This window comes from Sinohyriopsis cumingii, chromosome 12 (assembly GCF_028554795.1).
Source record: "Sinohyriopsis cumingii isolate HCF-2022 chromosome 12, ASM2855479v2, whole genome shotgun sequence".
Lineage (NCBI taxonomy): Eukaryota > Metazoa > Mollusca > Bivalvia > Unionida > Unionidae > Sinohyriopsis > Sinohyriopsis cumingii.
In genome coordinates this window covers 86950107-86974275 of record NC_142972.1, presented here as the reverse complement: position 1 = coordinate 86974275, position 24169 = coordinate 86950107, and the positions used below count along the sequence as shown (strand labels likewise).

Here is a 24169-nt window from a genome sequence, read left to right as displayed (position 1 = left end):
TGGACATTTTAGCGGAGTTAAGAAGTCTGAAACAAATGTATCAGACTTCTTTATCACGACCGAAGAGAATATGACCTTCCCGAGCTAAACACGCCAACCCTGTAACTAAGCCTGTCGTACCACCCTTAGTGATTTCAACCCAATCATCAGAAGTAGGCCTTGGCCGTGGCAAAGGCTTAAGGCAGTTAAAGTTGATTGGTTAAACTCACCCCTACACCAAACTAAAAAGGCCCTTTTCAGGGCCACCCACATTTCTCGAAAAGAAATACAATTTCAATTTGCCAATAACTCAAAAATAAACCCCACCCATTTTACCCTTATAGTACGTGTCTGTGTATGAGTGCGTGAGTGTAGCTTCTTATTTTAAAATCAAAACTCAAAGACACTTACCTTATATCATTCATGTATTCTTTTATCCATTTTTTTACAATCCAATTCACAATTCACCACAGAACACTTTAATTAAAAGTTCATTGACTTCTTCTTTCTCCTTGTTTAGTCTCTCTGTTTTTTGAATTTCTTCACCGTTTTTATCTCATTTTCTTCCCTTCTTCTTTTCTTCTCCTGTTTCTTTGCTTCTTTTAAATAGAATTGTCTTCTTTCTTCCTCTTCTTCCTCTGAAGAATCCCTCTCTTCTTCCGAAGAATCCCTCTCTTCTTCTGAAGAATCCTTCTTTTCTTCTGACTCCTCTTGTTTCTTTTTTGGGCAATCTGGAGACCAATGTCCTTTTTCTTTACAATAATAACAGGTATCTTGACTTTTGTCCTTTTTAGCCCCTGTTTTTTTTTCCTTTTTGACGGTCTGGACACTCTGAAGACCAATGCCCTTTCTTCTGACAGATATAGCAAGTATCTTGACTTTTATCTCGAAAGGAAGGAGAGTAGTCCGTCGGCTGGTCTGAAGAGAATTTTCTAATGACCCCTCGCAAAGCTCTGACGAAACGTTCCATCTGGGTAGTCTCTTCCATCGTTCTCCTCGGTTTGAGAGTGAAATGAATAGTGAAAGGACAAGACACACACCCTTTTTATATACGCTGGTTTGCCATGACTATAAATTAGTCTGTGGTGTTTAAACTTGAGTCATTTGACGTTTTTCACTCAAGATGAAACGATCCCATTCATTCGAGAAGAAAGAAGAAGAAGAAAGTAAGAGGCAGAAACGTGATCTATCGCCTCGTACCAGAGCTGAAATCTTGGCACAAATTCATGCCAGTGATTTTGAAGAGGACATGAGTGAACCAGAATTTGAAACCTCTAAACCAAGTTCACCACCCTTAGTCAACCCTGAAAAGTACTATTCCATTCGAGAGACGGAAAAGCGCTCCTCTAGAAAATTTAGAACCACGGCTTACACCTACACGGTGAAGTTTAAAGATTTCAAGGCCGACGTACCCTTGGAGAAAGCAGAAGGGTTTATCACCGAGATGTGGGATTCTTTGCTCACCGCACTCAAGCGACAATGTCAACCCAAAGAAGACGATCGCTTGACACTATCCATAGATCACGACGGTTTGAAATCCCCTGTTTGGATCGAGTTTAGCAGACCTGCAGAACTAACCCCTTCCAAAATCATGGACAAGATTCAACACGTACAACAATCTAATGACCAGTTTGACATCACCGATGGTAAAGCCACACTGAAAATGGCCCACGTCTCTCTTCCTCAAGGGACAGGACGCAAAAAGATGTTATTGGTGAACGAGCTTCGCAGCATTAAGCGTAGTCTTGTCCAAATTCACAATCCTCATGACCAGATGTGTTTAGCCCGTGCCATCGTGGTGGGACGAACCTATGCCAACAAGAACGACACGGTAGAATGGAAAAGAACCTGGGAGAACATTCGAAAATCGAACCGAACCAAACAACGAAACGAAGCAGAACTCCTGTTGCAACAAGCTAGCCTGTCCAAAGATACACCCTGTGGCATTCCTGAGATGCAAAAATTGCAAGATGCCCTAGCTCCACGCTACACCTTGAAAGTGCACCCTCAAGAAATGCGCGGGTCTCTGTAGTTTCGAGGCCAAGACTTTAAGGACGGAAAATACATTCATGTTTATCATCACGATGACCATTTCGATACCATTACCAGTATCACCGGATTCCTGGGATACAGATATTACTGTGAGAAATGTGACTATGGTTATAATAATCGAGAGCAACACAAGCATTGTGGATGGAAATGCCCAGGATGTTTGGCCTCTCCACCCTGTCTGAGCGAAGAACCAGTGCCTTGTTCGACTTGTCTGCGCACGTTTGTCAGCCCTACCTGTTACCAACAACATCTGAAAACACAAGGTTCACAGAAGAAATGTGCTTGTCAACTCCTGAGATTGTGCCCTACGTGTAGACAAGGCATACGTACCAACAATGCCAAGGCACACGTATGTCGAGGAAAGAAAAAATGTCACATTTGTCACCACATCGTGGACTTGGAACACGAATGTTACGTGCAAAAATACCAACCCCCACCAGAGAAAGAGGACGGTCACAAGAAGAAAGGCAATTTCATCTTTTTCGATTTCGAATGCATGCAAGAGACTGGCATTCACATCCCTAATTTCTGCGTGGCTCATCGAGCGTGCGAGAAGTGCATTCAAGAACCTATCTTCAGTCATTGCCCTCACTGCAGCAAGATTCCTGGAGGACGTGAAAAAATCTTTCGGGGATCAAACACGTTAGCCGATTTTGCCCAATGGGTCTTAGACCCCATTGACAAGACGTGGAGCCAAGAGGACATCGAACGTTACGGAGATTGTCATCGTCATGCCACGGTGATGGCTCACAATTTCTCCGGATACGATGGACAGTTTCTTTTGAGGTACTATACGGAACATGGCACCGAACGTCCTAAAGTGATTTTGAACGGAGCCAAAATCATTTTCATGCAAGTGGGACAAGTGCAGTTTAAAGATTCGATGAGTTACTTGGCCATGCCTTTGAGCCGAATGCCTAAAACGTTTGGAATGACAGAAATGGCTAAAGGGTACTTTCCACACTTTTTCAATACGGAAGCCAATCAACATGCTGTTCTACCCCATTTGCCTGAGGCTCACTATTACGACCCCGACAACATGCGTACCGAACAACGAGAAGCTTTCTACGCTTGGTACCAAGCTCACGCCTCGGACCCTTTCGACTTTCAGGAAGAAATGTTAAAGTATTGTCGTTCCGACGTGGACATTTTACGGCGTTGCTGTGGAAAATTTCGAGAACTGTTCATGGAACACGGAGGGGTCGATCCTTTGAAAGAAGCTTGCACCATTGCCAAAGCGTGTTCCTTAGTGTACCGCCAACGATTCATGCCTGAAAACACCGTGGCTGTCATCAGTCCTCAAACGACCCACTATGTCAAGCGTCAATACTCGGTCAAAGCCCTACGTTGGTTACATTACTTGTGCGACAAGGAAGACAAATGGATTCAGCATGTCCGCAACGGAGGAGGCGAAAAGACCATCGGAACGTATTCGGTAGATGGCTGGGACTTAGAAAACCCCAAGATCGTGTACGAGTTTAACGGTTGCTTATTTCACGGATGTCCCGTCTGTTACCCTGACCGTGGCACTAAAAATCAGTTTTTGCAACGAACCATGGAAGACTTGTACCAGGCCATTTGTCAGCGACGCCTAAAGTTAGAACAGGAAGGATACCAAGTGGTGGAAATGTGGGAACACGAGTACGATCACCGTTTGAAAACCGATCCCGAGTTTAAACGCCTCGTGGAAAGTTACCAGTTCATGGACCCGCTGAACCCGAGGGATAGTTTGTACGGAGGAAGGACCAATGCCACCTGTTTGCTGTACCAAGCCGACGAAGAGAAAGGAGAAGAAATCAAATACTTGGACGTGTGTTCGCTGTATCCCTACGTGTGCAAATATTGTCGCTTTCCTGTAGGGCACCCGCAATTGTTCACGGAACACATCGACCTGAAAAACATTCGACAATACGAAGGCTTGATCAAGTGTAAAGTTTTGCCTCCCACGAACCTATACCATCCCGTCTTACCTCACCATTGTCAAGGCAAACTGATGTTTCCCTTGTGCCGTACTTGTGCCGAAACGTGCAACCAGGACCAACCTTGCCATCACAGCCAGGAAGAACGTGCCTTGACGGGAACCTGGGTCAGCGTGGAATTGTTCAAAGCTCTGGACATGGGATACCAACTCTTAGAAGTGTACGAAATTTGCCACTTTCCCAAGACACAACAGTACCACAAGGGTGACCCCACTCAGAAAGGCATTTTCGCTGACTACGTGGATGCCTTTTTGAAACTGAAACAAGAAGCCAGCGGCTATCCTTCCTGGTGTCACACTCCCGAAGACCAAATACAATTCAAAGAGAAATACTACGCACAAGAAGGCATCTCTTTAGACCACATCGAAAAAAACGAAGGCAGGCGATCGTTTGCCAAAGTGATGTTAAATTGCTTGTGGGGTAAAATGGCACAACGACCGTGTTTACCCAAGACGGAATATTTGACAGAACCTTCCCGCTACTTCCAGATGATTCACGACAAAACCAAATACATGAAACACGTGGACGTCGTTCGAGAGGATTTGATCTTGGTCAATTACGAAGAAGATCTGGACTTTATACAAGACGACCCTTTTGGAAATGTCATCATTGCGGCTTACGTGACAGCTCATGCTCGCTTAAAATTGTACGAAGCTTTAGAACTGTTAGAAGAACGCGTCCTGTACTTTGACACGGACAGTTGCATTTACATCCATCACCCGATTCAACAGCACCCTGACATCGAAGGAGACCGTTTAGGAGCCTGGACAGACGAGCATCCCGACGACAAGATTCTAAGTTTCGTCAGTGGTGGTCCCAAAAATTACGGCTACGAATACCGGGACAAACAAGGAGAAGTGCACACGACGTGCAAAGTGAAAGGACTGACTCTGAATCATCGTACCAGTCGAGTGGTCAACTTTGGGGTATTGAAAGAAGCCTTGCAATCGGGAGAGGATGGAAACTTTAAAGTGACCACCTATCAACCGAACAAGATTGTACGTTTACCCACTCACCACATCGTCAGTCGACCCTTGGAAAAAGTCTATCAAATTGTATACCAGAAGCGAGTGCGACTTCCCAATCACTTCACCTTACCGTACGGTCACGTTGGTATTGGTCTGTATATGAAAAGGAACCCTAGGCAAGATCGATAGTTCATTGTTCATTGAAGTAACTTACCATGTCGTTGACGAAGAAGAAACCAGATTGGTTAGGAGTCAAATGTTGGACATCACCGAGACCAGGGTTTTGAGGCTTGGACACAAGAGGTGGCCCAGTATGCACGAGAGTTATTCAAGGAAAAAAGTTACTTTTCAACCTGTGTTAGTGACGGTGCCAGAAGAACCCGTCACCCAGGACAGGACTGTCGTGGACAGGCCTGAAAGACCCTTTCGGGAGGACACTTGTGTGACCTTATCCCTACTATAGAACTGGTTAGAACTTTACCCAAAACATGTTGTACAGACACTTGTGTTTATTCCACGTTCATGGTTATCATGTGCCTTTTATTCTTGTACTTAAGCCTTTGGCTTTTATGCATTTTTGTCTTTCGTATTCATGTTTGAAACATTCAATAAACGTGTTCTGAAAAAGCATATAAACTCTTGTCTTGTTTGTTTTTCGTGTCACAAGTGACATTTCTCACACCATGGCTACCTCTGCTGTCTCTGCTCCCTCTTCCTCTACTGTCAAAGTCATCGACGAACACTTAGATCGTGCCAGTTGGGAGGCTTTGTATCTTCGCCATCCCTTTAACATGCTCATTGCTGGACCTAGCGGTTCAGGCAAAACCGAATTCGTCAAACGTTTGATCGAACATAAACATCATTAGATCGATCGACCCCCTCAACGAATCGTGTGGTGTTACAAAGAGTGGCAATCGGCGTACAGCCTCTTGCGAGAAAGTCAAGGCGATTCCATCGTGTTTGTGGAAGGCATTCCTAAAGAAGACGATGGCATCGTCTCTGACTCCCGTCTAACCCATTTGGTCATTTTCGACGACATGTTAGGAGAAGACGAAGAAGAAATTAAACTGTGGTTCACGCGCAAAGGGCATCACCGTAATGCCAGTGTCGTTTACATCACCCAAAATTTGTTTCAACAAAGCAAAGCCCATCGCACCATCAGTCTCAATGCGCATTACGTGGTCTTGTTTAAAAGCCCTCGAGATAAATCGCAAGTGCAAGTCTTAGCCAAACAGTTAGGAACGCCTTGGCTGACTCAGGCGTACGACGATGCCACTCAAACGCCACACGCCTATTTACTCGTCGATTTGAAACCTACGACTCCCGAGGATTTGCGATTTCGTACCCACTTGTTTCACCACTGGTGCCAAGACGGAGGGCCTGTCCTGTACACGTCTCCGTCCTCGACTTCATTTCACTCCACATAAAAAAATCTATAAAAACCTCAGACCCTTTTTCGTCTGTCTCACTCTCAGTGCGAACATGACGTCCCTTCAGTCGCATCTTCCCGTCAAATTGATTCGTGCCTTGTATGGCATCAGTCGAGAAAAAGATCCACAAACACGAGCTCGTGTCTTAGAAGCTAGTCTCAAAGAAGTCTTACGATGGTTCACGGTGACGGCACGTCAATTACTCCAAGGAATCATTCAGATTCCTCATCAAACCAAACGCTTTTTCGATCGAAACAAAGTCGCTTTGGTCCAACTGGCCGATCCCCGCATCGACACTCAAACCAAAAAACAAATCATTTTGAAACCTGGAGGGAGCGGTACTCTAGGAGGGGTCATCATTCGCTCACTCTTAAGATGGGATCCTAATGCCCCCAAAGTTATCCCCAAAACAAAAGTCCAACGAAGCCCCAAGAAGAAAAAGACCAGGTCCCCAAGGAGAACTTCTCCAGTGGCAGGACCCTCCTCTGACCAGACACCACCACCACCCCGGAAAAAGAAAAGAAGCCCCCAGAAAAAGAAAAGTCCACAGAAAACTAGTCGCAAGAGAGGCACTTCGGCCAGGACGCAACCTTACACTCGCAAACCACGACCTGTCACGGCGGTGACTGCGTCTCCGGCAGCTTCAAGTTTGTCCACTTCTCCGTTAATGACACCCAGAACTGAAGAGTACTTGGAGACGTTGATCACACCAAGAACTTCTCCGTTGATGACCCCCAAAAGAACTTCCCCAGTGGCAGGACCTTCCAATTTAGTGGCAGTGGCTGCTGCTCACAAAGTACCTTCTCCCAAAATCAAAGTTCAAGAAAGATCGGGCATGTTACAAAGTTTACTTGATTTGTCCAAGCAAGAACTGGTTCGATTTAGTCCGTTACGTACCCCTGCACGACGTGTCATGCCTGTCCTCAAACTGATACGACGTAAAGACAATCAGTGGCGACGCGTTCCAGTATAAAAAAGGCCTGTGACCAAGTCGGGTATCAGTGTTTTTTTGGTGCTCCTGAAGACTCAAAGATGTCACCCTCCAGAAAACCCCAAGGAAAGAAAAGGAAAGGACTGCCACCACGTTTAGCCAAACATGGGGACATGTTATCTGTCCTGCCCAAAGCTTCTCCACCCCTACGAAAAAAACTCATTCAAACAGCCTCCAAAGAGGTCATCGATATCGTGTGCGAATGTTGTTTCAACGTTTTGAAAGGCACGATCCCTTTGTCCAAACACCAGAAACAATGCTTAGGCAAACATCGTCACGTTCTTCGCCAAATGGTTCAAAAGAAAATTCCCATTCGTCAAAAGAAGAAGATGTTGGTCCAACGTGGAGGCATTTTGCCCCTCTTGTTAGGCCCCATACTGAAAGGAGTCTTGGGAACCATGTTGGGAGGACTGGTGGGAGCAAGATAAAAAGGCCTCGGAAGTTCCAAGATCTCAGAATCGACCCCTGACAGCCCCATGGAAGGACGAAAACTAGCTTTAGTGCCTTACAAACGATGGATGGAATACCATCGGTGGCAAGAACAACACACCCCGCATTTACCTCCCAATCCCCATTTGAGCGAGATGTCCCAGTTACAACACGAATTGCAGTCCTTAATGGATCGCCAAGATTTGTCCGAAACAGAAAAATCGCAAAAGTACGGTCAACTCTTGCAACGACTGCAACTCTTTCACCAGAAAGCTTTAGACGAAACAGCTCTACCCACTCTGAAAGATTTTAAGACCTTGATGAAAAGTCCAGCACCATCACCAGTACCAGTACCAGTACCAGTACCACCAGTACCCGTGACCAAGACAGAAAAAGGAGAAGAAGAGGAAGGGTTTCAAACTCCACCAGAAAAAGTACGCAAGTTAACAACACCACGTACCTCCAGAATTGGATGGATTAAAAAGATGATGGCCACCCCTTCTTCATCACAAGAGAAAAAGAAAGTGAAGACAGAAGTGAAGACAGAAGTGAAACAAGAACCGATATCCCCCGCTCAGACATCCTTCTCCTCTTCGACACCTATTGCTGGCCGCACACGCAAAGCATTGCAATCCAAGAAAATACCCCAAGAGAAAAAGAGTAGCATCCTCCAAGAGTGGGTGTCTTATTAACACACCAACCAACACAAAAAATGGAAAAAGTCTTAGCCAGCATTTACTACAATCCCTCCCATCCTGCAGGTTACGCAGGAGTTCAAAAATTGTATCGTGCTGCCAAAACGCTACTGAAAAGTCTCCGTTTACCTCAAGTGCAACGATGGTTACCTACACCTTACACAAACCCATTCGACGCAAGTTTGCCAGAAGTCGCACCCGAGTGGAAGGCATCGATCATCAATGGCAAGCCGATTTAGCCGATGTCTCTCATTTGGCCCGCTACAATCGTGGCTACAAATATTTGTTTTGTGTCATCGACGTCTTTTCCAAATTTGCCTGGGTCGTGCCTTTGACTTCCAAATCGAGCAGCGAGTTAGTGCGAGCCCTGCAACGGGTGTTGAAACAAAGCGGTCGTCACCCTCTTCGATGGCAAACGGACAAAGGCACCGAATTTCTGAACCAAGCTTTCCAAAAAGAATTAAAGAAACGTGACATTCATTTTTTTACCACCGAGAATCCCGAAACCAAAGCCAGCATCGTGGAACGTTTTCAACGCACTTTGAAAGAACGCATGTGGAAATATTTTACGCATCACCACACTCTGAAGTACATCGACATCTTACCGCACCTGGTGCAAGCGTACAACCAATCTTACCATCGAAGCATCGGACGTGCCCCGCAAGACGTGACTCCCGAGAACGAAGTGTTGGTGTTTGAGCGCCTGTTTGGTACGTCCCCGACGAGGGCTGTCCCCGAGAAAAGTGGAATGTTGGCCGTAGGAGATTGGGTGCGCATTGGCAAAACCAAACGCACTTTCGACAAAGGTTACTTACCTAACTGGACGACCGAATTGTTTCGCGTCACTGGACGAGTGCATGGCCGTCATCCTGCCGTCTATAAATTGGAAGACATGAACGGAGAAGTGCTCAAAGGAACGTTTTATTTTCCCGAGTTACAACGTGTCACCAAAAAAGAAGACGACGTGTACAACATCGAAAGCATTCTCGAACGCAGAACCCGTAAAGTGGGCAAACGACGTGTCAGAGAAGTCAAAGTACGTTGGAAAGGATATCCACCCAGTTTTGATTCTTGGATCGACGCTTCGCAAGTCATCGACTATAAAAAGAAGTGACCATCATGCCTTTTCACACAGACGCAGCTACGTCGACCACTCTTCCTTCACCCAGTTCTTCTGTGCAAGATTTACAAAAACAACCCTTGTGGGTGTGGTGTGGAGAACGTGTGCCTAAAACGCAAATCGTCTTTTTCTGCCAAATCTTCGTGGTGTATTGTGTCATCGGGGCAGCCATCACCAATTTGAGTTTGCAACAAGGAGACAAACAATTGTGGACCATTTTATTGAGCAGTTGCATCGGTTACCTGCTTCCTAATCCCTCCCTGAAATTCACCTCGAACGGGAACCACGGGAACCTTGTGTCCAGTGCCAGTGCCAGTCACCACTCCAACCACAACCAGAACCCCATTTTGGGCGGAGACACGCCTCTGACGTCCACTAACCCCTCGGACAGCCACAGAACTCTGGAATTATGAGTCACCAAAACCAATTTTACTTAACCTTACCCAGTGACAGTTCCATGGAGGTGTTTCCCAAGAACACGTTGTGCTGTTACACGGCCAAATTACCTCAAGCCATCCCCTTAGATCACGAAGCCCATTGGGAAGTGGCTTTAGTAGAAATGATTCACCCGACCCAAGTCCTCAATGTCCTTCCCAATCAAAATTTTTTTGATGTGGAAGTTCATGACGAACAGTTGCAACAGCGGATGGATAGCAATGTCAAATATGACAAGAAAACCCGTACACAAAAGTACACCACCTATCACTTGTTCATTTCCCCAGGCTATTATTTTAGTGGTCAACATTTGGTCAGCACCATAGCCTCCAGGTTTAATGCCGTGTTTCTGAAAGCTTTGGAGCATGTTAACTAAAGTGTCACCATGGAGTACCACAAAACAGCTCGTCGCTTCTTGATGAAATTTGAACGGAGTAAAATCCTGTCCATTTTATTTTGTCCTGAATTGTATGACATGTTGGGCGGAGACATGAGCCTGAGAATGAGCATGATGAAGAAAAGCGAATTACCCATCGTTTACGACAACGAGTCTTTTAGCAAGTTATTTCGTGCCCCGGTAGAACTGAACCAAGGACTGAATTTGATGTTTGTGTACTCCGATGTGGTGGAGTATAACGTGGTGGGACACACCTCTGTACCGTTACTGCGTGTCATTCCTTTCAAAGTGGATTCTGCCACGAACACTGACGAGGAAGGTGGAAACACTTACCACGTCCACCGCGAATTTGTACATCCTCACTATTTGCCTGTCAGTAAGTCGTATTTGGACACGGTCAACATTACTATAAAAGGAGATTTGGGACAAAATATTCCATTCACCAAAGGAAAAGTCACGGTGAAACTCCATTTTCGAAAACGGTTTTCTCACGATTCGTAAGTCATGTATCCAGTGTACCGAGGGGTTGCTCGACAGCGAGGACACGGTTTTGGAGATATGTTAAAATCGGCCTTTCGTTCGGTGGCCCCGGTGTTGAAACCGATGGTGACACGCGGATTGCACGCCTTGAAAGATGCGGCACTGACGCAAGGCAAAGAATTTCTCCAAAATGTCATCATCGACAAACAAAACCCTAAAGAAGCCTTCATGAGGGCAGGCAAAAATGTCTTGCTGCAAACGGGCAAAGACATTTTGGGTCACCGAGAAACACCTATAAATGCCCTGCACGCTACCGAGTCAGGCATTCAGCAAGGACAAGGCAGAAAGAGACGACGAAGAAAACACCCTTTCACCAGACTTCAAGCGAGAAAGGTCAAGAAAAGAAGAACCGTTCGAGACTTAGACGTTTTCGATTATTGAGAAAAGAGACAAAAAAATGATGCACCGAGAATCTTGCGCTTGTTCCAAGACGGAACTGGATCTGTTTGCCATGCCCCCCACGATGATGACGATGCAAGAATCCCAGTGGGTGGAATTTCACCCCGTCTCCTCATTGACCGATTCCGCTACCATCGAGTTTGAAATCAAAGGACAGCCCGAAGATTACATCGATCTGAATAGCAGTTACTTGTTCCTGAAAGTCAAAATTCTAGATAAGACTGGAGGTGCTATAGACGATGAAGCAGTAGCTCCCGTCAACAATTTCATGCATTCCTTGTTCAGTGGAGTGGACTTGTACTTGAATAACAAACTGGTCAAGCAGCAGCATGGATACTTACCCTTATCGTGCCTACCTGGAAAATCTCTTGACGTACGGAATAGATGCCAAGAACACTCATCTCAATGCCTGTGTGGTATGGGAAGCTGACAAACCTACCAAGTTTGAAATATTGGAAACTGATGAAAAGAAAGACAACAATGATGGATTTGTAGAACGAAGAAAGAGAATCACGGGAGCCGACACAAGTTTAGAACTGATGGATCGTTTGCATTTGGACATGTGGTTGCAAGAAAAGTATTTGCTGAACGGGGTGGATGTCCGCCTGAGACTGAATCGTAGCAGTGCCGCTTTCCATTTGATGGCTGATAGTGACGGTTACAAAACCAAAATCCTAGAAGCCAGACTCTACGTACGCCGTGTGGAAGTGTTACCTAAAGTGGGAAACGACATCAGTCAGACGTTGAGCAGAACGACTGCCAAGTATCCCATACGACGCGTGAAGTGAAAACCTTCACCATTCCCAAGGGACAGCGATCCATGATCGAAGATCATCTGTTCCAAGGACAGTTACCCAAACGTTTGATCGTTGGTATCGTCGAGAATACAGCCTTCAACGGAGCTGCCGAAAAAAATCCTTTCTACTTTCAACACTTTGGCGTGTCCAAAATCGAAGTCAGTCGCGATGGCAAGACCTTGTGTACCCGACCTTTCGAACCTGACTTTACCAAGAAGAATTACTTGAGATCGTACTTGTCCCTGTACGAAGCCACCGGACAGTTAGGAACCAATACCAGTCATGGCATTACGTACGAGGATTATGCAGGAGGCTACGCTTTGTGGGCTTTCGATTTCACTCCAGACCAAGGCAGCGACGAGGGACATTTCCACCCTATAAAATCCGGCCAGATTCGTGTGGAAATTCAGTTTAAAGACCGAGACCCTGATGAAACGGTGAACGTCATCCTGTATGCAGAATTCGATAATACCATAGAAATCAACAGTTTGAGAGAAGTCATCCTAGATTACTAGAAACCATGGAAGACTGTTATCCCTCTTTACCTAGTGGAGAAAATTTAAAGATGGAATGTGATGAGACTGTGGAAAAAATGTTGTGTTTTGAAAAAAATTGTTTGATGTTATGATGTTGGATTATTGTTAAAAATGTTAGAGTTGTTGTTTAGTGTTAAGTGATTTTTGAATAAAAAATGTTGTGTTTTGAAAAAAATGCCTTTGTCTTTTGTTTAGCTATAAGAATGTTGGATTGATGCTCTTTCATTTCTTACTATCCCTCTCATGACACTCACTAAACGTTGCGACTCAAAAACCGTGTGGGGGATGTTTTCCTTCACGTCCGCGCTTTGACTTTAAGAACCGGGTTGTTTCCAGTCTAACCATCCATTGTCGACTCATCCTCCTAAGAAGGTGTGTTCCAAACTAGCTAAACTCAACGAAGCCTACGTGAATTTGCATAGGGTCAGACACAGTCTGATACCGAAGCCAGAAGAAATAGAGAATGTGAGAATGTTAAAAATCACTGAAGACCTGATAGAAGAGCTCTTCAGAGAAGAAATGAACAGGGAGAAAGAAGAATGGACAGAGAAGTACAGACTTCAGAGACAGCAGCAACAGCAGCAACAACAGCAGCAGCAGCAGCAACCTGAACCTGACAGAGGCTTTGTCGATTGCCGTATCGACACCAAAGAGTTCTTCTTTTCTTTCCGAAGAAGCAGACCTATCGCCAGAAAGTCTATCCTCAGAGGACATCGCATTCTTAGAAACTAAAAAATAGAATGCCATAGCAAACAAAAAAAACCCAGCCCTTTTCAGGGCTACCCCAATACTCTAGAAAAGAAATAACGATCGATTTGCCAATGTGTGTAGGTAGAGTAGTGTGAAAATAAACACTGACTCTTTTTTAAAAAATGTGAGGGTATGTGTTTGTGTGTTAGTAAGTGCTTAAGTAAGTTGGTATGAATAGTAGATTAAAATCATGTTTTTTTGGTGTTTGAGGTGTATATTTGGAGTTAGATTGGATTGCTTTGCGTATGTGGATAGTCTATTGAAGTGATTTATAAAAAATTTTAAAATAGTGATGGGTAGCATAAAAAAGTGAGTGAGTGTTTCTTTTAGGTCCGCGCGTTGTTGTGTTTGGTCATGATGTAGGTAACATCAATTTTATGTTTTTTAGGGGGATGTTTTCCATCACGTCCGCGCTTTCACTATAAATTGAAACTCGCTGGGCAGTCTAGCTACCCTTGTTGATTGATCAACACCAAAAATGAACACGAGACTGTCTAAACTGTTGGAACTTCATGTGCATCTGGAATATGCCAGGCGCCTGTTGAATGAACTGGCCGCGGGAGCCATTGTGGAGGAGGGAAGGATAAGAGAGGAGGAGGAAAGAAGAAAAAAAGAAGAGGAGGAGAGAAGATATAAAGAAGAAGAAGAAGAGGAAAGAAGATACAAAGAGGAGGAGAGAAGAAACAAAGAAGAGGAGGAGGAGAAGGAAAAGAAGAGAAGAAGAATAAATTTCAGAATCCCAGAGAGCGAAAATTGGGATTCTGAAGCGACATATCCTGCCTCTGCTCTCTCCCCCAAAAAAGTAAAAAGTAACTGGGGGATAAGATGTGTATGTGGCGCCAGGCCTAGAAGGTGCCACCATTAACCAGGTGTCCATGAAGTTAAAAAAAAAACAGCCCTTTTCAGGGCTACCCAATACTCTAGAAAAGAAATAACCATCAATTTGCCAATGTGTAGGTAGAGTAGTGTGAATATAAACACTAACTCTTTTTTAAGATAGTGTGAGGGTATGTGTTTGTGTGTTTGTGTTTGTGTGTTTGTGTTTGTACCCGCTCACGTACGATTGTGTGGATAGTAGATTATGAATTTGTTTATCGTTTCTTAGCGTATGTGTTTGTGTGTTTGTGTTTGTGTGTTTGTGTTTGTACCCGCTCACTTAAGATTGTGTGGATAGTAGATTATGGATTTGTTTATTGTTTCTTAGCGTATGTGTTTGTGTATTTGTGTTTGTGTGTTTGTGTTTGTGTGTTTGTGTTTGTACCCGCTCACGTACAATTGTGTGGATAGTAGATTATGGATTTGTTTATTGTTTCTTAGCGTATGTGTTTGTGTGTTTGTGTTTGTGTGTTTGTGTTTGTACCCGCTCACGTACGATTGTGTGGATAGTAGATTATGGATTTGTTTATTGTTTCTTAGCGTATGTGTTTGTGTGTTTGTGTTTGTGTGTTTGTGTTTGTACCCGCTCACGTACGATTGTGTGGATAGTAGATTATGGATTTGTTTATTGTTTCTTAGCGTATGTGTTTGTGTATTTGTGTTTGTGTGTTTGTGTTTGTGTGTTTGTGTTTGTATCCGCTCACGTACGATTGTGTGGATAGTAGATTATGGATTTGTTTATTGTTTCTTAGCGCATGTGTTTGTGTATTTGTGTTTGTGTGTTTGTGTTTGTGTGTTTGTGTTTGTGTGTTTGTGTTTGTACCCGCTCACGTACGATTGTGTGGATAGTAGATTATGGATTTGTTTATTGTTTCTTAGCGTATGTGTTTGTGCATTTGTGTTTGTGTGTTTGTGTTTGTGTGTTTGTGTTTGTACCCGCTCATTGAGTCATCCACCCTTGTGTCTTCCATGATGTTTAGGACGGACATGCTCATGTATGTCAGGTCCATGTGGACTGTTGTTGATAGGACAGATACTAGTCAATGGATGAGGAGAGTTTACATAGAAAGACAAGGATGTCTCAAGAGGGTACTTGTGTATGGACCGGTAGTTAGAAGGAGTTTAAGAAGAAGAAGAAGAAGATGTGACAGATGCCATCTATGTTAATATTAATATTAACATAAACCCAAAGGCCCTTTTCAGGGCCAGCCATATTTCTCGAAAAGAGATAGCCTTTCCATTGCCTACCCCTTTTCTAAATTTAAATTTAAATTTAAATTTAAAAAAACTTTAAAAAAAAAAAAAAATCCCATATTCAATTCCCCTTGTCCCTAGACAAACCCAAACTCTATTCCCATGTTAATTTCCCTTGTCCCTAGACAGACCCAAACTCTATGTTAAATTCCCATTGTCCCTAAAGTGGCCCAGCGTTTTTCTCCATGTTAAATTTCCATTGTCCCTAGAGTTGCCCAGGGGTGTTTTTAATGCTAAGTCCCATTGTCCCTATGGTGGCCCACTTAACTACTACAGAGGTTTCATCTGACGTCTAGTATGGTACTATGTGAAACTGGTGCCCATGTGATGTTCGATATGGCTGCCAAAGTGGTCATCTTGAAAGTCTTGTTATTGCTGCTCCTGATGAATTAGAAGAAATGTTCCCATAAGGTTTCACCAAAAGATTTCTTGTTGTGCCGTGTTGGTCCTAAATCAAAATGGTTACGCTTGCACGTACAGAATGATAACCTTTGTAGCCATGTTGAAAATATTGTATCGCTACTAGTCCTAATGTAGACCAAGCAGTCTAAGATCTTGCCTTTACAGGTCCGTCTTTCTTCCGGGGGTCTTCTCTGACTCTTCCTCTATCACATATTCTGGACGCCATGTACAGCCTATGATGTTATGAAGAAAAGTGTTAAACCCATAAAGTTCTCATTAACTGATAGTTGATCTAGTAGCCAAATTATGTGATTTTGGTGTGTACCAGTTTTCTGTTCAACTGAGATAATGGGTTTTACTTACTTTCTTTTTTCTGTCTAGCCTTGAGATCAATAAAAATTTGCCTGACGTGCATGTTTTGACTTCAGTTTTTATGTACATCTGTTACATTTTAGAAAAGCATTATTTTGAAAAAGATTTCTGATTGTTACCTATATATGTTGCTTCCGCAATTCATTTTATCGGAAAATGTTTTCTTTGGTTGACATTATAGAGTTTATGAGAATTTGATATCATACTGTACATTTTGATGAATGAAAATTTATCTGTATCAAAAACGTAATTTATTCATTTTCATACCGTATAATGCTAATGATTTTGCTCTCAGTGTTGACGCTGTTTATTTCACTGTTAACAGTCTTTCTATCAAGATTGACGCTACTTATGTCAAGGTTAACAGTCTTTCTATCAGTGTTGACGCTGTTTATTTCACTGTTAACAGTCTTTCTATCAAGATTGACGCTACTTTTGTCAAGGTTAACAATCTTTCTATCAAGATTGACGCTACTTATGTCAAGGTTAACAGTCTTTCTATCAGGATTGACGCTACTTTTGTCAAGGTTAACAATCTTTCTATCAGGGTTGACGCTGTTTATTTCAATGTTAACAGTCTTTCTATCAGGATTGACGCTACTTATGTCAAGGTTAACAGTCTTTCTATCACGGTTGACGCTGCTTGTTTCAGTGTTATAATCACTAAGTGTAATATATAAATGTTCATCTATTCTAAAACATTATATGATATATTTTTGGTTTAAAATTGACAAATAAATATTTGTGTACTCATGAATGTTATAAGGTAACAGATCTATGCCCACACCCGTTCCCCATCAAAACTTATGAACAAATACACATTATCACTTAATACATAGATTGTTGTTTTCATATTAAACTCGTACAATATTTACTTCAACTCTCCAAAAAATATCTGAATTGATCATAGTATAGTTGTAAGTTATTATTATAATGTGTATGATTTTTCACATTAATTTTCGCGCTACTAAATGCAAAATGAAGATTATTATTTGAGTCAAGGAAATAAAGTGCATCTTTTGAAAACAGAGCGATCGATATCTAAAACACCGCTAGGGTTAAGGACTTTTGAAAAAAGAGCGATCCATACCTAGAATACCGTGATGTTAAGGACAAAATACTGATTTTTAAAAAAAAATAAATAAAAAATGAATATATGAGTGATTCGGAAATGCTCTGAAAGGAAGGAAGTGGTTCTACATTTGTTTTAAAAATATTAAGGCAAGGGCTCGAGTCGATTCTTTTAAAAATGAGTGGTTCAGGATTCAAGTGTACTTTGAGTAGAGAATTTCTAGACATTTCTCGATGCATTTTAAATTTTCCTATGGATTAAAAGTCCCATCCAATAATACGTATTATTTCAAAATCTTAAACGATCACGGACAAGCATTTTCATATCTATTCATTCCCACTCCATGCTTAACATCCTGTGGGGTGCTGGGTGAGAACAAGGAGTTGGATGAATATATTTTGGGAACTGCAATCTCTACAGAGTATAAAGGTTCCATCCATTGAATATCAGAATGCAAATGAGGTCTCTCGCCATCTTTAATGTGATTGGTGTCCTCTATATATAACACATCTATAGTTACATACTTTAGAGATTAAATATACGTACCTATTATTTCCCAGTTAGGTGTAGTTATCAATATTAAATACAATAGTTGATAGAAAATAATGCTGATGAATTTATAATCCAGTATTTACAAAATAAGATATTATATATTCAAATGTTGATATCATTAAATTATTTACAAAAATATCTATCCAAATTTGTGGTATTATAAATGTTTTTAATTTGTAATATCATGAATTCCAATATATAGTATACATTAATTCTCGATATAAAAAAATACGTATAAATTGGAATGACTGATGTCATAAAATAAGTACATATAAAAATATGATATCGACAGATAAGGAAAAGTAAACCCAACGACCGCTTCAGCGTAGTTGGACCAATTTTATTTTACTTATTAGCATATATTGTAAAATTTTTAAATTCCATCATTATTTATTTATTTATTTATTTATTGTACTATGCATATACCAACCGTTATTTACAGGCCTCAGATAATGACATGGAATGCAAAGCAACTGTAAATAAAAATTTCAAGTATATGAGATGAAAAATACACCTACCCACCAATTAAGAAATTCTGATATATGTAAAATATGACCGCACTGAGAAACCCATTTTAGGCCATCTTCTAATTTACAAATCAAGTAAAGTTCGCGCACGAAATTGTTGTAAATTTTATTTAAGCCTCGAATTTGGATATGTGAGAAAGCCTGCCAGGAGCTTCCTGTGGGTCGGTGTTTGTTAGTCGCGATTTTCACGGGTTCTTCCTCCACTAATTATACTGGTCGCCATGTATGGACTATTATGCGCTGAAAAATGACGTTCACCCCCCCCCACTACACCTTCAGCATTCTCAGTCATCCACGATTCACCGACTTATCCTCTTGAAAAATGATACGCAGTTTGATAATCCTCTCTTAATCTGTGTAACAATTCAGGTTACAAGAACACACGACCGCCGGACAGACGGAAATGAAGATCAATCACAAGATATCGCTGAGGTCATTTTACAAATACATAATAAATCAAAGTTCTGTTAAAGGACCCATCCACCCACCCCCAAGGGGAAGGATAAGATTAACCACGAGGATGATGACAACAACACCAAAAATGATACAAACATATGCAAGACAACGAACAGGAGTAATCATCCTAATTATTATTATCATAAAATAATTTTTCTAACGATAGTGCCAAATACGAAAATAAGGAGAACCTCTAGCATATTTATTTATTTATTTATAGATTTATACAGACTATGCGTACATCAATAATTCTTATGTGGTCTTATGTATAGGCATGGAGTGCTAAAGTAGTTGCCAAAAAAATGTCAATTATACGAGATAAATGGTAAGTTTAAATAAAATGGTAGAGAAACTGTAACTTGCACAAGGGAATGACTCGATCAATATTCAAAACGTAATTAAACCAAATCAAGTATAGATGTTTCCCGATAAGATCACACTAGCAGACGATTTTCTGCCCATTTTACCTGGACGATGGGAAACCTGATAGTTTCTCCTATATGCAACTTCCAAAATTGACCATTTTGAACATGGTGCTCTGAGACAAAATAAACTTATAAATTACAAATATGGATACCAACCGGAAGCCTGGTTTGCATTCGGTTTATGTGAATATGTTTTGTAACAGTTTCTGGAGACTCAGTTAATTTATTTCAACTTCCAAACACTATATACAATCTGCCAGCATACCACAAATATTGCTGCTGATGACGTCATTCTAGATCTCTCTATATACGATATCTTAAGGATTATAGAGCAAAAAATTTTTGGTTTCTGAAGTAAAAAGAAATAAGGAACGAAAATTTACGTTCTGTTAAGAAAGAATATAAAATGACAAAATAATAAACATTCAGGACCAAAATGGTCAGTTATGGAAACTTGCTATGTGCAATATCCCAGTGTATAACTTGCGTGTGTGTGTGATTTGGTCATTATGCCGCAGACATGTGGCATCATGTCCCACCCAGTCATTTTATCCTGACACCATGCCAACCAGTCCTAACAGTAACCTCTTAATGCTAAGTGTCAAGCGAGGCAGCTCCTAGTACCATTTGTATGTCTTTGGTAAGACTCAGCCGGGGTTCGAACCCGCGACCTCCCGCATCCGAGGCGGACGCTCTAACCACTAGGCCACCGGAGCGGTCTATGTGTATAACCTAATGAGTTCTGTTGCAACATAAATTCGGTCATCTTCCTCCATATCACAAGGCAACGCAGTTTTACACACAAAACTTTGAAAAGTTTTATGCGTACGAAATTCTTTCGCGTTGAACAAAAATATCACTTTAAAAGATTGTTTACGTCCAAGAAATAAAATTTTGGTATGCTGCTATTTTCTCTGGAGATTAACATATGGACGGAACAGTTCATTCTGGAATTCAGATTACCCCACCACCTTCAACCACATTTATCTGATAATCGTCTGCAAGACACTTTACACCAGCTGTCTCCGTATTAAAAAACCTCACTCAGTCGGTGTAGATGGAATTCAGGTTTACTACAAGCACTTCCACAATACAGCCTCCCCATTCTCGGCATGCAGGATCCATAACCTTCCCTGTCATCTACTCCTCCTCTTGATACTTGGTACCCGGTATGATAATCCTCTCTTAATCTGTGTAGCAACTCAGGTTACAAGAACAAACGAATGACGGACAGATGGAAAAGAAGACCAATCACAATATCTGCTGGTTTGTTCTTAGGGAAGACACTTTACCTCAATTGTTAAAGCATTAAATGACCTACTTGCATTTGCTGTACCTTACAACACCAAATCAAACCAAATCATTTTTTGTGTGACTAACAAATATGATTAACATAATAAAGAAGAAAAAGAGAAAAAAGACATTGCTTTTCACACATATTTATGATATTTTTAAACAATGGAGAGAATAAACATCACACACTCTGCTCATAAAACATCACTGAAAACACTTTCCAACTCCATAATAAAGTTTAAGTTAACAGAAAAAGCCCCCCCCCCCCCCGCCCGCAACAAACCCCAGCCAAATAGAAAACAACAACAAAAAACAAAACAACAAATAACAACAGAAAGGATAAGATTAACAACAACAGCAATAGCAGTAAATACATCAGCAAGTAAAACAATAGGAATATTCTTCATCATCACAACAACACGAAAATAATAGCTATACGAGCATCGAACGTGACCATAATAACAGCGATAATATAATATTTATTTAAAAGGTTCCTCTACCATTATTTAGATACCCACTCTAAAATCTAAAGTTCCAATTATTTTTTCTTGCTAAAGTTTGGAATCCAACCGATGACTAAACAATGTACGTTACACTTGATAACCCGATGGCCCTGCACCGGGCATACACCACACAGTACTATAAATCAGACAGTAAAATACCAACGGAAAATTCACACTCTTCAATAATGCAGCACACTCTATTTAGATCGCATTTGGTACCTAACGTAGATTTATTGCTGAATGGGAAGAGTTGTCGAAATACTTGGGTGAAATAGGCCAGGGATTCATTCCTTGCGGCGATGGAACACATGTCTGGCGATGTGAAAAGGCTGAACGCTACACACGTCACTATGCATTGGTGACGTCACAATGAAGAGACCCTGAGCCAAGAAGTAGACTGGCTTCCTATCGTACTTGAACATGAAATTACTAGCATTCTTCAGCCTTGACCTTTTCTTGAATAAAATGGTCAGCACTTAAACGTAAAGGCCGATATACGGATGATTTCAAATTTTTATTTATCCTGATATAAATCAAATAAATTTATTGTAGAAAATGATAAGTGAAACTTAAGCTCATCGTTTCACATTTTAGTCGTTTTACTAAGGAAATGTGCTAAAAGGGAAAGGCAGCTCTGGAAAAACTGGCGGTCGGGATAAAGTAAATATAGTTTTTTTATACATCGCCTGACAATACCTTGTTCACACATATAAGTGCTTTATTGCAGCTACTCTTTATTGTAGCACACACCTTATTTTACGTGACATTAATTTTTAATTTGTTGTATGCATCCATGATCACTCCTACCCAATCTGTAAGCAATGTAAATAGGCATCGATTTATACGAAGGGCCTAGTCCAACAATGTATTACGTCTACCATGATATTTACGTTGTTTGGGTCGACATAAACAACATAAATATCGGGGTAGACATATTACATTATAGAACTACGAATGGACATTTATAATGTTGACAATCATGAGGACACTAAAAGATCAAGGAAAAAAAGGAATATATGCTTTAGGCATTTTGTTGTTGTTGTTGTTGTATGTGAGTATCGTAGTTTATCATCCAATGTAGTCTTGATACAGTTCATTTACAAAATTATATGAAAGTGAAAGTCTGTATTGCATTTGCTAGATTTGTGCCCTGTAGACCTATACTTAAAGACGGCAGTGCATTTGCTAGATGTGTGGCCCATATACCTAAAGATAGTATTGCATTTGCTATATTTGTGCCCTATATACCTAAAGGCAGTATTGCATTTGCTAGTTTGCTAGATTTGTGCTCTGTAGACCTATACATAAAGACTGTATTGTATTTGATATATTTGTGCCCTATATACCTAGAGACAGTATTAGCAGCAGAGGGGCTGTACAGACCGAAACTTTTTGCACAATAAACCCCTCCAGGAAACTATTCCTCGATAGAGGGCTTATTTCGACGAAATAAACCCTTCTATTCAGAATACAGGACAAAAAAAAATGTCCCCCGAAAACTCGAAGAGTTTCCAGGGACAAACTCGTTGAGTTTGCACTGACAACTTGGGTTACTTCAATAAATCTGAAACAGTTTCCGTGGCGGGGTCGTTATTGAAAAATCCATGGGTCGGGTCCATCCCCTCTGCTGCTCTGGGAAATGAGTTTCCAAGGAAAAACATTTTTATGTTGCAAATAGTGTATCAAGTCCAATACGGTATCTTGTTCTGGGATCGTGTAAATTTATTGTCACAAATCCGTGAGGTTTTCTTTGAGCATGACTGAAGAAATTTTTAAATTTATTTAAATCCATATCGCCACCACACCAGGTTTGATGAATATTTCTCAGTGTATGTGTATCAACTCCATTGAATATCGCAAGAAGATTACAATTATCCCTGATTACTTTAGGAATTTGTGTATAACGCTGAGTAACATAAATCACATCAGTGTTTTTGTGACGTCCCCGGGAAAATATTCTTGCGGGATTTTTTTGCTTGTCCAACATAACATCATCATACACTACTAGGTTGTTAATTGATTCATCAAGATCCTCGACGCTGGGGGCTTCTTCGATATCAGTGATAAATTCAACAACATCCTCACCGTCTTTACTCAGCGCGCTTGCACTCTCATTAAAATCTTTTATAACGTTATAGCATCGTTGATCATCTACAGATGGAGCTATCAAATACAGTTTATCCCATTTCATCCACTTCATTATCAAGTTCAGCAACAGCTGTGTTTTACCTGAACCGGATGGCCCAATTATAATCGCGCGGATAGAGTTTGGTAGCACTGAATTATGCTTAACTGGCTCTTTCTTTTTTGTCGCAGAAAAATCTGTAATTTCCATTTGTATATAAAGAATAATAATTATGGATCTATATTGTGTGAAGTGTAAGGCACGAACCCCTACGAATGATCTAACAACCATTACAACAAAAAATAACAGACAAGCACTTTCTGGTAAGTGTACGCGATGTGGCACAAAAAAATTTAGATTTCAAAAAAAAAGCGAGAATTTAGCGGAGGTGACATTGCAGCCAAACTTGGAAAGCTCCCCGGAACTCCCTGGGCAAAGTATCCCGGAGAAAAACATCTCCCAGGATACAATTACTGCGGTCCAGGGACCCGACTAGATATCAGACTTGATGAACAATCTAAACCAAAACCGGGAGAGTATCCGATAAACGCTATCGACGCAGCGTGTCACATACATGATGTTGCTTATCGAAGTAAAGATCTACAAGACAGGCATATCGCGGATGTGAAATTAATTCATGCACTAAGCGCCATAAAAAATAAATCATTTAAGGAGTCACTCGCTAATTGGTTAGTAAGATCAGCGATGAAATCTAAATTAGTATTAGGCGCTGGATAATTAAATAAAAATGCAAGCGATTTATTATTCCCCAATCGGATACTGGAGAGGTAACTCAGCAATTAATAAACTCGCCA

The 24169-nt window shown here is 41.3% G+C and overlaps 1 long non-coding RNA gene across 1 annotated transcript in view; it reads left to right on the top strand.

Moving 5' to 3' along the window:
* LOC149786905 (uncharacterized) overlaps positions 1-16376 on the top strand; it is a 28635-nt gene extending 12259 nt beyond the window's left edge. Inside the window, exon 3 of the long non-coding RNA XR_016425228.1 lies at positions 16195-16376. This is a non-coding gene — a long non-coding RNA (uncharacterized LOC149786905). The remainder of the gene's footprint in view (positions 1-16194) is intronic.
* The last annotated feature ends 7793 nt before the right edge of the window (positions 16377-24169 follow it).